This window comes from Dendrobates tinctorius, unplaced genomic scaffold (assembly GCF_039654945.1).
Source record: "Dendrobates tinctorius isolate UK_male_01 unplaced genomic scaffold, ASM3965494v1 ptg000300l, whole genome shotgun sequence".
NCBI lineage: Eukaryota > Metazoa > Chordata > Amphibia > Anura > Dendrobatidae > Dendrobates > Dendrobates tinctorius.
Window position 1 is genome coordinate 899,414 of NW_027361967.1, and position 15,675 is coordinate 915,088.

At 35.9% G+C, this 15,675-nt stretch overlaps 3 non-coding genes across 3 annotated transcripts; all 3 read left to right on the forward strand.

Moving 5' to 3' along the window:
• Window positions 1-10,734: 10,734 nt before the first annotated feature.
• On the forward strand, window positions 10,735-10,807 carry TRNAF-GAA (transfer RNA phenylalanine (anticodon GAA)). Its single transcript has one exon. It is a non-coding gene; the product is annotated as a tRNA-Phe (tRNA).
• Window positions 10,808-11,802: 995 nt separating this feature from the next.
• TRNAL-UAG (transfer RNA leucine (anticodon UAG)) lies at window positions 11,803-11,885 on the forward strand. The gene has a single exon. It is a non-coding gene; the product is annotated as a tRNA-Leu (tRNA).
• A 1,903-nt stretch (window positions 11,886-13,788) lies between these two features.
• TRNAL-UAG (transfer RNA leucine (anticodon UAG)) lies at window positions 13,789-13,871 on the forward strand. The gene has a single exon. It is a non-coding gene; the product is annotated as a tRNA-Leu (tRNA).
• Window positions 13,872-15,675: the final 1,804 nt, after the last annotated feature.

Consider the following 15,675-nt stretch of genomic DNA (forward strand, 5'->3'; position numbering starts at 1 on the left):
TTGACTTTAAAACACTGAGGCATTACTGAGACAAATGTCCTTAAAAAATATGCTGTGGACAAAGTCAAAAAGGCAAAAAACACAAGCTCCACACAGGTCCGTCATCTTTAATTTGAAATATAGGAGGTTTCTACTTTAATGGTGAGACAAAGCATCTACATATTTGACATTGCTCCAGTGAGTAGAGTCCACTTAAAAATGTATGGGTTGCTTGCCTCTGCAAGCAAAAGCTGGGCACTAAACTGGCATACTTGCAATGCTGGATGGTTCAGAGTGAAAACACCTATAGGCTGACAATAGTAATTGCAGGTGTTGATTAACTCATTGTGCAAAATAATTTCTAAAATGTGGTCACTTTGGGAGGTTTTCTGCTGTTTTGGTACTCTGCAAATTTCATCTGCAAGGTATTCCTGCAAAATCTGCATTGCAAAACCCAAATAGGGCTCTTCCTTTCAAAGCCCTGCTGTGTGGCCAAACAGTAGTTTCTGAAGAAATGTGGTGCATCACCGTATTTGTGAGAAATCTAACATTTCTAATATCCAAACAAAATAAATGGAGGTTTAAAAATTAATGCAGACGAAAAGTACGCATATAAAAAATGTTATTTATTGACTTTTTTGGGGTGGTGTGACAAGTTTGTAATCACAAGGAATGGTAACATTTCTGCTGACTAGCATGGAAGGAGTTAAGTTCCAATTGCATATCGAAGTCAGGATGGCCGAGCGGTCAAAGGCGCAGCGTTCAGGTCGAATTCTCCCCTGGAGGCGTGGGTTCAAATCCCACTTTTGACATCAACATTTAATTTCAAGAAACTTTATCTTCATTTATTGATTAGATGAGGTCAAACAAAACTTAGTAATGTGGTTTTGAAAAATTTCCTGAGAGTCTTTGGAGTGAATCTGAATTTGTCCTCTCAAAAAAGAACTCTAGGAACATCAAACAGATTTTTTGTGCATATGTCTGTTGTTCTTTTGGCACTAGAAAAATCCTTTGGACAGTCAATGAGGAGGGACTATTTCACCTCTTTGTGTTCTCTGTCCCTATTAGGGTAGGGAATCAACCTTCTACAGTGCTGTCATGAAATATATCTAGAAACGGATTTGCTGGTAAGTCTACTTTCATAGTTTTCACCTCATACATCAATAGACCATAACGATACTTAATAAACAAAAACTTAACAAGTAGGTAATCATAGTTTAAAAAATGTGAAATGCCCATGTCATTCTGACATGTTTCAGCACATTTTGGGACAAATGGTCTCACTTTTAACAATCAATAAAATATTTTCTCTAAATTTTTGTCTCTTTTTTGCTCCAATTGTTTGCATCTCATAAAAAATAAAACTTGATGTAACATTATGCATGCAAATTGTGTTTTATGTGCGACCATGACCTATTCTAGAAGCACAGGGTCAGAATTATACTGGTGCATGGAGACAAACTGAAAATGTAAAAATTCAATGGCAAAATTGCTGTCTTTTTCTACTCATTCACAAATAGTTAATGAATGTTATTAAATATGTACAGCAAAATGGAAGGCGTTTCAAATAGAAATCATGCTTCAAAAAACAGTCAAATGAAAAATTATAATATATCCCTCCAGGTGTGACACTTGACATTTGCAGAGTGTCAAACCCCCCAGAAAATGTATAGATATGGCCGAAATAGCTCAGTTGGGAGAGCGTTAGACTGAATATCTAAAGGTCCCGGGTTTCGGCAAAATGCTTTTTCTTCACCATTTACATTTTAAGGAGATATTAAACAAAGCACATGGACTGATCATGATCAAAAGGCCTAAAAATCTTAACTATCTACAGAAAACAAAATGTTAAAAATTTGAGAAACGGTAACTTTTTCCTTTTGAACACATGAATGTTTTTTAGTAATTTTTCCTCTATTTTGTTTTATTTCAGATTGACTTAGCTGTAAGAGGATTAAAAGGTAACCTGATAGCTGAAACAGACAGCACTTATCAGACACTAGCTGAATGATTATAGTCAGCTTGTTTGACTTTGAAACACTGAGGCATTACTGAGACAAATGTCCTTAAAAAATATGCTGTGGACAAAGTCAAAAAGGCAAAAAACACAAGCTCCACACAGGTCCGTCATCTTTAATTTGAAATATAGGAGGTTTCTACTTTAATGGTGAGACAAAGCATCTACATATTTGACATTGCTCCAGTGAGTAGAGCCCACTTAAAAATGTATGGGTTGCTTGCCTCTGCAAGCAAAAGCTGGGCACTAAACTGGCATACTTGCAATGCTGGATGGTTCAGAGTGAAAACACCTATAGGCTGACAATAGTAATTGCAGGTGTTGATTAACTCATTGTGCAAAATAATTTCTAAAATGTGGTCACTTTGGGAGGTTTTCTGCTATTTTGGTACTCTGCAAATTTCATCTGCAAGGTATTCCTGCAAAATCTGCATTGCAAAACCCAAATAGGGCTCTTCCTTTCAAAGCCCTGCTGTGTGGCCAAACAGTAGTTTCTGAAGAAATGTGGTGCATCACCGTATTTGTGAGAAATCTAACATTTCTAATATCCAAACAAAATAAATGGAGGTTTAAAAATTAATGCAGACGAAAAGTACGCATATAAAAAATGTTATTTATTGACTTTTTTGGGGTGGTGTGACAAGTTTGTAATCACAAGGAATGGTAACATTTCTGCTGACTAGCATGGAAGGAGTTAAGTTCCAATTGCATATCAAAGTCAGGATGGCCGAGCGGTCTAAGGCGCAACGTTCAGGTCGCAGTCTCCCCTGGAGGAGTGGGTTCAAATCCCACTTCTGACATCAACATTTAATTTCAAGAAACTTTATCTTCATTTATTGATTAGATGAGGTCAAACAAAACTTAGTAATGTGGTTTTGAAAAATTTCCTGAGAGTCTTTGGAGTGAATCTGAATTTGTCCTCTCAAAAAAGAACTCTAGGAACATCAAACACATTTTTTGTGCATATGTCTGTTGTTCTTTTGGCACTAGAAAAATCCTTTGGACAGTCAATGAGGAGGGACTATTTCACCTCTTTGTGTTCTCTGTCCCTATTAGGGTAGGGAATCAACCTTCTACAGTGCTGTCATGAAATATATCTAGAAACGGATTTGCTGGTAAGTCTACTTTCATAGTTTTCACCTCATACATCAATAGACCATAACGATACTTAATAAACAAAAACTTAACAAGTAGGTAATCATAGTTTAAAAAATGTGAAATGCCCATATCATTCTGACATGTTTCAGCACATTTTGGGACAAATGGTCTCACTTTTAACAATCAATAAAATATTTTCTCTAAATTTTTGTCTCTTTTTTGCTCCAATTGTTTGCATCTCATAAAAAATAAAACTTGATGTAACATTATGCATGCAAATTGTGTTTTATGTGCGACCATGACCTATTCTAGAAGCACAGGGTCAGAATTATACTGGTGCATGGAGACAAACTGAAAATGTAAAAATTCAATGGCAAAATTGCTGTCTTTTTCTACTCATTCACAAATAGTTAATGAATGTTATTAAATATGTACAGCAAAATGGAAGGCGTTTCAAATAGAAATCATGCTTCAAAAAACACTCAAATGAAAAATTATAATATATCCCTCCAGGTGTGACACTTGACATTTGCAGAGTGTCATACCCCCCAGAAAATGTATAGATATGGCCGAAATAGCTCAGTTGGGAGAGCATTAGACTGAAGATCTAAAGGTCCCGGGTTTTGGCAAAATGCTTTTTCTTCACCATTTACATTTTAAGGAGATGTGCATCACCGCATTTGTGAGAAATCTAACATTTCTAATATCCAAACAAAATAAATGGAGGTTTAAAAATTAATGCAGACGAAAAGTACGCATATAAAAAATGTTATTTATTGACTTTTTTGGGGTGGTGTGACAAGTTTTTAATCACAAGGAATGGTAACATTTCTGCTGACTAGCATGGAAGGAGTTAAGTTCCAATTGCATATCGAAGTCAGGATGGCCGAGCGGTCTAAGGCGCTGCGTTCAGGTCGCAGTCTCCCCTGGAGGCATGTAATGTGGTTTTGAAAAATTTCCTGAGAGTCTTTGGAGTGAATCTGAATTTGTCCTCTCAAAAAAGAACTCTAGGAACATCAAACAGATTTTTTGTGCATATGTCTGTTGTTCTTTTGGCACTAGAAAAATCCTTTGGACAGTCAATGAGGAGGGACTATTTCACCTCTTTGTGTTCTCTGTCCCTATTAGGGTAGGGAATCAACCTTCTACAGTGCTGTCATGAAATATATCTAGAAACGGATTTGCTGGTAAGTCTACTTTCATAGTTTTCACCTCATACATCAATAGACCATAACGATACTTAATTAACAAAAACTTAACAAGTAGGTAACCATAGTTTAAAAAATGTGAAATGCCCATGTCATTCTGACATGTTTCAGCACATTTTGGGACAAATGGTCTCACTTTTAACAATCAATAAAATATTTTCTCTAAATTTTTGTCTCTTTTTTGCTCCAATTGTTTGCATCTCATAAAAAATAAAACTTGATGTAACATTATGCATGCAAATTGTGTTTTATGTGCGACCATGACCTATTCTAGAAGCACAGGGTCAGAATTATACTGGTGCATGGAGACAAACTGAAAATGTAAAAATTCAATGGCAAAATTGCTGTCTTTTTCTACTCATTCACAAATAGTCAATGAATGTTATTAAATATGTACAGCAAAATGGAAGGCGTTTCAAATAGAAATCATGCTTCAAAAAACAGTCAAATGAAAAATTATAATATATCCCTCCAGGTGTGACACTTGACATTTGCAGAGTGTCAAACCCCCCAGAAAATGTATAGATATGGCCGAAATAGCTCAGTTGGGAGAGCGTTAGACTGAACATCTAAAGGTCCCTAGTCCAATCCCGGGTTTCGGCAAAATGCTTTTTCTTCACCGTTTACATTTTAAGGAGATATTAAACAAAGCACATGGACTGATCATGATCAAAAGGCCTAAAAATCTTAACTATCTACAGAAAACAAAATGTTAAAAATTTGAGAAACGGTAACTTTTTCCTTTTGAACACATGAATGTTTTTTAGTAATTTTTCCTCTATTTTGTTTTATTTCAGATTGACTTAGCTGTAAGAGGATTAAAAGGTAACCTGATAGCTGAAACAGACAGCACTTATCAGACACTAGCTGAATGATTATAGTCAGCTTGTTTGACTTTGAAACACTGAGGCATTACTGAGACAAATGTCCTTAAAAAATATGCTGTGGACAAAGTCAAAAAGGCAAAAAACACAAGCTCCACACAGGTCCGTCATCTTTAATTTGAAATATAGGAGGTTTCTACTTTAATGGTGAGACAAAGCATCTACATATTTGACATTGCTCCAGTGAGTAGAGCCCACTTAAAAATGTATGGGTTGCTTGTCTCTGCAAGCAAAAGCTGGGCACTAAACTGGCATACTTGCAATGCTGGATGGTTCAGAGTGAAATCACCTATAGGCTGACAATAGTAATTGCAGGTGTTGATTAACTCATTGTGCAAAATAATTTCTAAAATGTGGTCACTTTGGGAGGTTTTCTGCTGTTTTGGTACTCTGCAAATTTCATCTGCAAGGTATTCCTGCAAAATCTGCATTGCAAAACCCAAATAGGGCTCTTCCTTTCAAAGCCCTGCTGTGTGGCCAAACAGTAGTTTCTGAAGAAATGTGGTGCATCACCGCATTTGTGAGAAATCTAACATTTCTAATATCCAAACAAAATAAATGGAGGTTTAAAAATTAATGCAGACGAAAAGTACGCATATAAAAAATGTTATTTATTGACTTTTTTGGGGTGGTGTGACAAGTTTTTAATCACAAGGAATGGTAACATTTCTGCTGACTAGCATGGAAGGAGTTAAGTTCCAATTTCATATCGAAGTCAGGATGGCCGAGCGGTCTAAGGCGCTGCGTTCAGGTCGCAGTCTCTCCTGGAGGCGTGTGTTCAAATCCCACTTCTGACATCAACATTTAATTTCAAGAAACTTTATCTTCATGTAATGTGGTTTTGAAAAATTTCCCGAGAGTCTTTGGAGTGAATCTGAATTTGTCCTCTCAAAAAAGAACTCTAGGAACATCAAACAGATTTTTTGTGCATATGTCTGTTGTTCTTTTGGCACTAGAAAAATCCTTTGGACAGTCAATGAGGAGGGACTATTTCACCTCTTTGTGTTCTCTGTCCCTATTAGGGTAGGGAATCAACCTTCTACAGTGCTGTCATGAAATATATCTAGAAACAGATTTTCTGGTAAGTCTACTTTCATAGTTTTCACCTCACACATCAATAGACCATAACGATATTTAATAAACAAAAACTTAACAAGTAGGTAATCATAGTTTAAAAAATGTGAAATGCCCATGTCATTCTGACATGTTTCAGCACATTTTGGGACAAATGGTCTCACTTTTAACAATCAATAAAATATTTTCTCTAAATTTTTGTCTCTTTTTTGCTCCAATTGTTTGCATCTCATAAAAAATAAAACTTGATGTAACATTATGCATGCAAATTGTGTTTTATGTGCGACCATGACCTATTCTAGAAGCACAGGGTCAGAATTATACTGGTGCATGGAGACAAACTGAAAATGTAAAAATTCAATGGCAAAATTGCTGTCTTTTTCTACTCATTCACAAATAGTTAATGAATGTTATTAAATATGTACAGCAAAATGGAAGGCGTTTCAAATAGAAATCATGCTTCAAAAAACAGTCAAATGAAAAATTATAATATATCCCTCCAGGTGTGACACTTGACATTTGCAGAGTGTCAAACCCCCCAGAAAATGTATAGATATGGCCGAAATAGCTCAGTTGGGAGAGCGTTAGACTGAACATCTAAAGGTCCCTGGTCCAATCCTGGGTTTTGGCAAAATGCTTTTTCTTCACCGTTTACATTTTAAGGAGATATTAAACAAAGCACATGGACTGATCATGATCAAAAGGCCTAAAAATCTTAACTATCTACAGAAAACAAAATGTTAAAAATTTGAGAAACGGTAACTTTTTCCTTTTGAACACATGAATGTTTTTTAGTAATTTTTCCTCTATTTTGTTTTATTTCAGATTGACTTAGCTGTAAGAGGATTAAAAGGTAACCTGATAGCTGAAACAGACAGCACTTATCAGACACTAGCTGAATGATTATAGTCAGCTTGTTTGACTTTGAAACACTGAGGCATTACTGAGACAAATGTCCTTAAAAAATATGCTGTGGACAAAGTCAAAAAGGCAAAAAACACAAGCTCCACACAGGTCCGTCATCTTTAATTTGAAATATAGGAGGTTTCTACTTTAATGGTGAGACAAAGCATCTACATATTTGACATTGCTCCAGTGAGTAGAGCCCACTTAAAAATGTATGGGTTGCTTGTCTCTGCAAGCAAAAGCTGGGCACTAAACTGGCATACTTGCAATGCTGGATGGTTCAGAGTGAAAACACCTATAGGCTGACAATAGTAATTGCAGGTGTTGATTAACTCATTGTGCAAAATAATTTCTAAAATGTGGTCACTTTGGGAGGTTTTCTGCTGTTTTGGTACTCTGCAAATTTCATCTGCAAGGTATTCCTGCAAAATCTGCATTGCAAAACCCAAATAGGGCTCTTCCTTTCAAAGCCCTGCTGTGTGGCCAAACAGTAGTTTCTGAAGAAATGTGGTGCATCACCGCATTTGTGAGAAATCTAACATTTCTAATATCCAAACAAAATAAATGGAGGTTTAAAAATTAATGCAGACGAAAAGTACGCATATAAAAAATGTTATTTATTGACTTTTTTGGGGTGGTGTGACAAGTTTTTAATCACAAGGAATGGTAACATTTCTGCTGACTAGCATGGAAGGAGTTAAGTTCCAATTGCATATCGAAGTCAGGATGGCCAAGTGGTCTAAGGCGCTGCGTTTAGGTCGCAGTCTCCCCTGGAGGCATGTAATGTGGTTTTGAAAAATTTCCTGAGAGTCTTTGGAGTGAATCTGAATTTGTCCTCTCAAAAAAGAACTCTAGGAACATCAAACAGATTTTTTGTGCATATGTCTGTTGTTCTTTTGGCACTAGAAAAATCCTTTGGACAGTCAATGAGGAGGGACTATTTCACCTCTTTGTGTTCTCTGTCCCTATTAGGGTAGGGAATCAACCTTCTACATTGCTGTCATGAAATATATCTAGAAACGGATTTGCTGGTAAGTCTACTTTCATAGTTTTCACCTCACACATCAATAGACCATAACGATATTTAATAAACAAAAACTTAACAAGTAGGTAATCATAGTTTAAAAAATGTGAAATGCCCATGTCATTCTGACATGTTTCAGCACATTTTGGGACAAATGGTCTCACTTTTAACAATCAATAAAATATTTTCTCTAAATTTTTGTCTCTTTTTTGCTCCAATTGTTTGCATCTCATAAAAAATAAAACTTGATGTAACATTATGCATGCAAATTGTGTTTTATGTGCGACCATGACCTATTCTAGAAGCACAGGGTCAGAATTATACTGGTGCATGGAGACAAACTGAAAATGTAAAAATTCAATGGCAAAATTGCTGTCTTTTTCTACTCATTCACAAATAGTTAATGAATGTTATTAAATATGTACAGCAAAATGGAAGGCGTTTCAAATAGAAATCATGCTTCAAAAAACAGTCAAATGAAAAATTATAATATATCCCTCCAGGTGTGACACTTGACATTTGCAGAGTGTCAAACCCCCCAGAAAATGTATAGATATGGCCGAAATAGCTCAGTTGGGAGAGCGTTAGACTGAACATCTAAAGGTCCCTAGTCCAATCCCGGGTTTCGGCAAAATGCTTTTTCTTCACCGTTTACATTTTAAGGAGATATTAAACAAAGCACATGGACTGATCATGATCAAAAGGCCTAAAAATCTTAACTATCTACAGAAAACAAAATGTTAAAAATTTGAGAAACGGTAACTTTTTCCTTTTGAACACATGAATGTTTTTTAGTAATTTTTCCTCTATTTTGTTTTATTTCAGATTGACTTAGCTGTAAGAGGATTAAAAGGTAACCTGATAGCTGAAACAGACAGCACTTATCAGACACTAGCTGAATGATTATAGTCAGCTTGTTTGACTTTGAAACACTGAGGCATTACTGAGACAAATGTCCTTAAAAAATATGCTGTGGACAAAGTCAAAAAGGCAAAAAACTCAAGCTCCACACTGGTCCGTCATCTTTAATTTGAAATATAGGAGGTTTCTACTTTAATGGTGAGACAAAGCATCTACATATTTGACATTGCTCCAGTGAGTAGAGCCCACTTAAAAATGTATGGGTTGCTTGTCTCTGCAAGCAAAAGCTGGGCACTAAACTGGCATACTTGCAATGCTGGATGGTTCAGAGTGAAAACACCTATAGGCTGACAATAGTAATTGCAGGTGTTGATTAACTCATTGTGCAAAATAATTTCTAAAATGTGGTCACTTTGGGAGGTTTTCTGCTGTTTTGGTACTCTGCAAATTTCATCTGCAAGGTATTCCTGCAAAATCTGCATTGCAAAACCCAAATAGGGCTCTTCCTTTCAAAGCCCTGCTGTGTGGCCAAACAGTAGTTTCTGAAGAAATGTGGTGCATCACCGCATTTGTGAGAAATCTAACATTTCTAATATCCAAACAAAATAAATGGAGGTTTAAAAATTAATGCAGACGAAAAGTACGCATATAAAAAATGTTATTTATTGACTTTTTTGGGGTGGTGTGACAAGTTTTTAATCACAAGGAATGGTAACATTTCTGCTGACTAGCATGGAAGGAGTTAAGTTCCAATTGCATATCGAAGTCAAGATGGCTGAGTGGTCTAATGCGCTGCGTTTAGGTTGCAGTTTCCCCTGGAGGCGTGGGTTCAAATCCCACTTCTGACATCAACATTTAATTTCAAGAAACTTTATCTTCATGTAATGTGGTTTTGAAAAATTTCCTGAGAGTCTTTGGAGTGAATCTGAATTTGTCCTCTCAAAAAAGAACTCTAGGAACATCAAACAGATTTTTTGTGCATATGTCTGTTGTTCTTTTGGCACTAGAAAAATCCTTTGGACAGTCAATGAGGAGGGACTATTTCACCTCTTTGTGTTCTCTGTCCCTATTAGGGTAGGGAATCAACCTTCTACAGTGCTGTCATGAAATATATCTAGAAACGGATTTGCTGGTAAGTCTACTTTCATAGTTTTCACCTCATACATCAATAGACCATAACGATATTTAATAAACAAAAACTTAACAAGTAGGTAATCATAGTTTAAAAAATGTGAAATGCCCATGTCATTCTGACATGTTTCAGCACATTTTGGGACAAATGGTCTCACTTTTAACAATCAATAAAATATTTTCTCTAAAATTTTGTCTCTTTTTTGCTCCAATTGTTTGCATCTCATAAAAAATAAAACTTGATGTAACATTATGCATGCAAATTGTGTTTTATGTGCGACCATGACCTATTCTAGAAGCACAGGGTCAGAATTATACTGGTGCATGGAGACAAACTGAAAATGTAAAAATTCAATGGCAAAATTGCTGTCTTTTTCTACTCATTCACAAATAGTTAATGAATGTTATTAAATATGTACAGCAAAATGGAAGGCGTTTCAAATAGAAATCATGCATCAAAAAACAGTCAAATGAAAAATTATAATATATCCCTCCAGGTGTGACACTTGACATTTGCAGAGTGTCAAACCCCCCAGAAAATGTATAGATATGGCCGAAATAGCTCAGTTGGGAGAGCGTTAGACTGAAGATCTAAAGGTCCCTGGTCCAATCCCGGGTTTCGGCAAAATGCTTTTTCTTCACCGTTTACATTTTAAGGAGATATTAAACAAAGCACATGGACTGATCATGATCAAAAGGCCTAAAAATCTTAACTATCTACAGAAAACAAAATGTTAAAAATTTGAGAAACGGTAACTTTTTCCTTTTGAACACATGAATGTTTTTTAGTAATTTTTCCTCTATTTTGTTTTATTTCAGATTGACTTAGCTGTAAGAGGATTAAAAGGTAACCTGATAGCTGAAACAGACAGCACTTATCAGACACTAGCTGAATGATTATAGTCAGCTTGTTTGACTTTGAAACACTGAGGCATTACTGAGACAAATGTCCTTAAAAAATATGCTGTGGACAAAGTCAAAAAGGCAAAAAACACAAGCTCCACACAGGTCCGTCATCTTTAATTTGAAATATAGGAGGTTTCTACTTTAATGGTGAGACAAAGCATCTACATATTTGACATTGCTCCAGTGAGTAGAGCCCACTTAAAAATGTATGGGTTGCTTGTCTCTGCAAGCAAAAGCTGGGCACTAAACTGGCATACTTGCAATGCTGGATGGTTCAGAGTGAAAACACCTATAGGCTGACAATAGTAATTGCAGGTGTTGATTAACTCATTGTGCAAAATAATTTCTAAAATGTGGTCACTTTGGGAGGTTTTCTGCTGTTTTGGTACTCTGCAAATTTCATCTGCAAGGTATTCCTGCAAAATCTGCATTGCAAAACCCAAATAGGGCTCTTCCTTTCAAAGCCCTGCTGTGTGGCCAAACAGTAGTTTCTTAAGAAATGTGGTGCATCACCGCTTTTGTGAGAAATCTAACATTTCTAATATCCAAACAAAATAAATGGAGGTTTAAAAATTAATGCAGACGAAAAGTACGCATATAAAAAATGTTATTTATTGACTTTTTTGGGGTGGTGTGACAAGTTTTTAATCACAAGGAATGGTAACATTTCTGCTGACTAGCATGGAAGGAGTTAAGTTCCAATTGCATATCGAAGTCAAGATGGCAGAGTGGTCTAAGGCGCTGCGTTTAGGTTGCAGTTTCCCCTGGAGGCGTGGGTTCAAATCCCACTTCTGACATCAACATTTAATTTCAAGAAACTTTATCTTCATGTAATGTGGTTTTGAAAAATTTCCTGAGAGTCTTTGGAGTGAATCTGAATTTGTCCTCTCAAAAAAGAACTCTAGGAACATCAAACAGATTTTTTGTGCATATGTCTGTTGTTCTTTTGGCACTAGAAAAATCCTTTGGACAGTCAATGAGGAGGGACTATTTCACCTCTTTGTGTTCTCTGTCCCTATTAGGGTAGGGAATCAACCTTCTACAGTGCTGTCATGAAATATATCTAGAAACGGATTTGCTGGTAAGTCTACTTTCATAGTTTTCACCTCACACATCAATAGACCATAACGATATTTAATAAACAAAAACTTAACAAGTAGGTAATCATAGTTTAAAAAATGTGAAATGCCCATGTCATTCTGACATGTTTCAGCACATTTTGGGACAAATGGTCTCACTTTTAACAATCAATAAAATATTTTCTCTAAATTTTTGTCTCTTTTTTGCTCCAATTGTTTGCATCTCATAAAAAATAAAACTTGATGTAACATTATGCATGCAAATTGTGTTTTATGTGCGACCATGACCTATTCTAGAAGCACAGGGTCAGAATTATACTGGTGCATGGAGACAAACTGAAAATGTAAAAATTCAATGGCAAAATTGCTGTCTTTTTCTACTCATTCACAAATAGTTAATGAATGTTATTAAATATGTACAGCAAAATGGAAGGCGTTTCAAATAGAAATCATGCTTCAAAAAACAGTCAAATGAAAAATTATAATATATCCCTCCAGGTGTGACACTTGACATTTGCAGAGTGTCAAACCCCCCAGAAAATGTATAGATATGGCCGAAATAGCTCAGTTGGGAGAGCGTTAGACTGAAGATCTAAAGGTCCCTAGTCCAATCCCGGGTTTCGGCAAAATGCTTTTTCTTCACCGCTTACATTTTAAGGAGATATTAAACAAAGCACATGGACTGATCATGATCAAAAGGCCTAAAAATCTTAACTATCTACAGAAAACAAAATGTTAAAAATTTGAGAAACGGTAACTTTTTCCTTTTGAACACATGAATGTTTTTTAGTAATTTTTCCTCTATTTTGTTTTATTTCAGATTGACTTAGCTGTAAGAGGATTAAAAGGTAACCTGATAGCTGAAACAGACAGCACTTATCAGACACTAGCTGAATGATTATAGTCAGCTTGTTTGACTTTGAAACACTGAGGCATTACTGAGACAAATGTCCTTAAAAAATATGCTGTGGACAAAGTCAAAAAGGCAAAAAACACAAGCTCCACACAGGTCCGTCATCTTTAATTTGAAATATAGGAGGTTTCTACTTTAATGGTGAGACAAAGCATCTACATATTTGACATTGCTCCAGTGAGTAGAGCCCACTTAAAAATGTATGGGTTGCTTGTCTCTGCAAGCAAAAGCTGGGCACTAAACTGGCATACTTGCAATGCTGGATGGTTCAGAGTGAAAACACCTATAGGCTGACAATAGTAATTGCAGGTGTTGATTAACTCATTGTGCAAAATAATTTCTAAAATGTGGTCACTTTGGGAGGTTTTCTGCTGTTTTGGTACTCTGCAAATTTCATCTGCAAGGTATTCCTGCAAAATCTGCATTGCAAAACCCAAATAGGGCTCTTCCTTTCAAAGCCCTGCTGTGTGGCCAAACAGTAGTTTCTGAAGAAATGTGGTGCATCACCGCATTTGTGAGAAATCTAACATTTCTAATATCCAAACAAAATAAATGGAGGTTTAAAAATTAATGCAGACGAAAAGTACGCATATAAAAAATGTTATTTATTGACTTTTTTGGGGTGGTGTGACAAGTTTTTAATCACAAGGAATGGTAACATTTCTGCTGACTAGCATGGAAGGAGTTAAGTTCCAATTGCATATCGAAGTCAAGATGGCCGAGTGGTCTAAGGCGCTGCGTTTAGGTTGCAGTTTCCCCTGGAGGCGTGGGTTCAAATCCCACTTCTGACATCAACATTTAATTTCAAGAAACTTTATCTTCATGTAATGTGGTTTTGAAAAGTTTCCTGAGAGTCTTTGGAGTGAATCTGAATTTGTCCTCTCAAAAAAGAACTCTAGGAACATCAAACAGATTTTTTGTGCATATGTCTGTTGTTCTTTTGGCACTAGAAAAATCCTTTGGACAGTCAATGAGGAGGGACTATTTCACCTCTTTGTGTTCTCTGTCCCTATTAGGGTAGGGAATCAACCTTCTACAGTGCTGTCATGAAATATATCTAGAAACGGATTTGCTGGTAAGTCTACTTTCATAGTTTTCACCTCACACATCAATAGACCATAACGATATTTAATAAACAAAAACTTAACAAGTAGGTAATCATAGTTTAAAAAATGTGAAATGCCCATGTCATTCTGACATGTTTCAGCACATTTTGGGACAAATGGTCTCACTTTTAACAATCAATAAAATATTTTCTCTAAATTTTTGTCTCTTTTTTGCTCCAATTGTTTGCATCTCATAAAAAATAAAACTTGATGTAACATTATGCATGCAAATTGTGTTTTATGTGCGACCATGACCTATTCTAGAAGCACAGGGTCAGAATTATACTGGTGCATGGAGACAAACTGAAAATGTAAAAATTCAATGGCAAAATTGCTGTCTTTTTCTACTCATTCACAAATAGTTAATGAATGTTATTAAATATGTACAGCAAAATGGAAGGCGTTTCAAATAGAAATCATGCTTCAAAAAACAGTCAAATGAAAAATTATAATATATCCCTCCAGGTGTGACACTTGACATTTGCAGAGTGTCAAACCCCCCAGAAAATGTATAGATATGGCCGAAATAGCTCAGTTGGGAGAGCGTTAGACTGAAGATCTAAAGGTCCCTAGTCCAATCCCGGGTTTCGGCAAAATGCTTTTTCTTCACCGTTTACATTTTAAGGAGATATTAAACAAAGCACATGGACTGATCATGATCAAAAGGCCTAAAAATCTTAACTATCTACAGAAAACAAAATGTTAAAAATTTGAGAAACGGTAACTTTTTCCTTTTGAACACATGAATGTTTTTTAGTAATTTTTCCTCTATTTTGTTTTATTTCAGATTGACTTAGCTGTAAGAGGATTAAAAGGTAACCTGATAGCTGAAACAGACAGCACTTATCAGACACTAGCTGAATGATTATAGTCAGCTTGTTTGACTTTGAAACACTGAGGCATTACTGAGACAAATGTCCTTAAAAAATATGCTGTGGACAAAGTCAAAAAGGCAAAAAACACAAGCTCCACACAGGTCCGTCATCTTTAATTTGAAATATAGGAGGTTTCTACTTTAATGGTGAGACAAAGCATCTACATATTTGACATTGCTCCAGTGAGTAGAGCCCACTTAAAAATGTATGGGTTGCTTGTCTCTGCAAGCAAAAGCTGGGCACTAAACTGGCATACTTGCAATGCTGGATGGTTCAGAGTGAAAACACCTATAGGCTGACAATAGTAATTGCAGGTGTTGATTAACTCATTGTGCAAAATAATTTCTAAAATGTGGTCACTTTGGGAGGTTTTCTGCTGTTTTGGTACTCTGCAAATTTCATCTGCAAGGTATTCCTGCAAAATCTGCATTGCAAAACCCAAATAGGGCTCTTCCTTTCAAAGCCCTGCTGTGTGGCCAAACAGTAGTTTCTGAAGAAATGTGGTGCATCACCGCATTTGTGAGAAATCTAACATTTCTAATATCCAAACAAAATAAATGGAGGTTTAAAAATTAATGCAGACGAAAAGTACGCATATAAAAAATGTTATTTAT